At 51.1% G+C, this 2,500-nt stretch overlaps 1 protein-coding gene across 4 annotated transcripts in view; it reads right to left on the bottom strand.

The window, feature by feature from the left end:
• The window catches only part of LOC135100535 (AT-rich interactive domain-containing protein 1B-like), a 61,386-nt gene that overhangs the window by 49,127 nt on the left and 9,759 nt on the right, over positions 1-2,500 (bottom strand). Inside the window, exon 1 of one of the 4 annotated variants that reach the window (XM_064003519.1) lies at positions 479-1,271. The exons of 2 other annotated variants lie outside the window; for them this stretch is intronic. The gene's annotated coding sequence lies outside the window, so the exon portion shown is untranslated. Of the gene's footprint in view, positions 1-478; positions 1,272-2,500 lie in introns of those variants that run through there. One more of the 4 variants, XM_064003517.1, reaches the window with a different exon arrangement.

The following is a 2,500-nucleotide window of genomic DNA, read 5'->3' as shown; positions in this document are numbered from 1 at the left end:
AGCGTAAGGGGAATACACTCTCGCCTTCAAAATGTCGTTTTGCCATTTCTCACCTTTACATCTATATTTCTAGTATGAATTCATGCTTATGTACGTCTACTGGATAGCATAAAGATACCTGGAGCTCTGTCCCTTCGATTTGAGGCCTGATGTAAAAATATTTTGATGGCAAGTAGAGGGCACCTCCCCCACTCATTCAATGGCACTCTCACGCATTGGAGTAAGCTACTACGAAATGTAAGGAGGAATCTCTAACACACATTGAGCTTAATGGCCGTGTTAGCAAGGTTATTTCACCACATCACTTGCTCGCCACATCTCGGGGGCGGTGCACAGGCTTATTCAGTGTGTGTTACAGTGTGTGTCTCAGTCAAGTAAGGGGGAAAGAGTCGCCACAAGCCTAGCGATGACGCCGATTTGGCAACGCCGCAGCTAATACTATGACAAGAGTCTGTAAACAAAACAAGTCAAGACCAACCTTATGGGCGTCTCCGGGAGGGACACACAGACTCGTCACAGACAACGCGAGGACGACGACGGGTGTTGCGAGGACGAGACACTACACCATCTTGAGGAGAGGCCAACGTGAACCACTGTGACGCTAAGACGGGCCAGGAAGGTGCTGGGCCCCACGACACACTTGAGGGGAGGGGGTAACTGGGGACGAGGAGGGAGGGAAGGAGGAAGGAGGAGGAGGCGAGAGCTTGTGGAGGAGAAGGAAGGGGGGTTTGCTGCTGACTGGTTTCCCACAATAGAGCTGGTTCCACTTGGCTAGTGACTCTCCTCGTTCAGCACCTCAGTTACCTTCACTAGCACTGCCGCGGCCGCTACCTCTACCGACATCTCGACTACTGGCGGTGATGATGGGGGCAGGGTTAGGTAATGGTGGTGGGGAAGGAGGGCTGGGGGGATTAGAAGACCACCTCCTCCTCCCTCTACCCTTGCTGCTTCTTCAGGCCCCTCTGTCCCCCCTTTGTCTGGTAGGGCTCCTCACCTGGCAGCTCGCGCAGACGCCTAAAAATGTCACACCAGGAACACTTCAGGAGCCCATTCCCCTATCCCTTCCTCCCTCCAACCCCAGCCTACCTCCTCCTTCCTCCCATTCTACTCATGTGCCTCCCGCAGACGTCACCTCCGCCCCACACTCCCCCACGTGTCTTAGTCACCCTGCCGAGAAAGAGGCTCTCCTCCCCCTTCTTCTCTCTTCTCCCACTTCTCTCTTCTCCCCCAACTTCCCCTCCCCTGGAGTATCTGCGCTCCTTACACACCCAATCCTTCTGCCTCCTTCCCTCCCTCCGGCCCCATGCCTTTCCTCTGGTTTTCAAGGCGTGCTTTTATCTTTACTCCTCTTCCTTTACATTTCCCTCTCGCTTTCCATACACTGTAGTATTCCACTTATGCATTTTGAAACAGCTTCACTACATGTATGGAAGGGCTGAAAGAATAAGTGAAAGAGGAAAGAGAAAAAGAGAAAATTCAAGGCAGACGAATGGAAGAGGAAGAGGAAGAGGAGGAGGAAGAGGAAGCAGAGGAAGGATGAGAAAGAAGACAGAATCCCACGCAGACCAATGATAGAGGAAGGGGAGGAGAGGAGGAAAACCTAAGCAGACCAATGAAAGAGGAAGAGGAATAAGAGGAGAGAATTCAACACTGATCAAAGAAAGAGGAGGAGGAGGAGGAGGAGGAGGAGGAGGAGGAGGAGGAGGAGGAGGAGGAGGAGGAGGAGGAGAAGAGAATCCCACGCAGACCAATAAAAGAGGAAGAGGAGGAAGAGGAAGTGGATGGGGAAGAGGAGGAGAGAAGATCCCACGCAGACCAGTGAAAGAGAAAGAAGGAAGAGGAAGCGGAGGGGGGAAGAAGAGGAGGGAAGAGGATCACACGCAGACAAGTGAAAGAGAAAGAAGGAAGAGGAAGTGGAGGGGAAGAGGAGAGGAGAGGATCCCACGCACACCAATTAAATAGGAAGAATAAAAGGAAGGGGAGGGGAAAATAGGAAAGAATTCACTGTAGACCAATAAAAGAAGAGGGGAAAGAGGAAAGAATCCTACGCAAACCAATTAAAGAGGAAGAGGGAAAGAGGAAGAGGAGGAAGCGGAGAGGAAGAGGAGAGTATCCCACGCAGACCATTCTGTTGATGCTCGACTCTTGCGTGACACAAGCGACGCTTTTTCATCTTGGCTTAAAAAAAGGAATTAATTTACTGCATTCCTTTCACACACACACACACACACACACACACACACACACACACACACACACACACACGAAAAAAAAAAAAACTCAAACACACATACACACAGACGCGCACACACTCTCACTCACGCACGCACGCGCGCACACACACACATGCTCTCTCTCTCTCTCTCTCTCTCTCTCTCTCTCTCTCTCTCTCTCTCTCTCTCTCTCTCTCTCTCTCTCTCTCTCTCTCTCTCTCATACTCTCCTCTCTCTCTCTCTCTCTCTCTCTCTCTCTCTCTCTCTCTCTCTCTCATACTCTCTCT

Source organism: Scylla paramamosain, chromosome 5, assembly GCF_035594125.1.
Source record: "Scylla paramamosain isolate STU-SP2022 chromosome 5, ASM3559412v1, whole genome shotgun sequence".
NCBI lineage: Eukaryota > Metazoa > Arthropoda > Malacostraca > Decapoda > Portunidae > Scylla > Scylla paramamosain.
The sequence above is the reverse complement of the archived record's forward strand: the minus strand, read 5'-3'. Positions and strand labels throughout refer to the sequence as shown.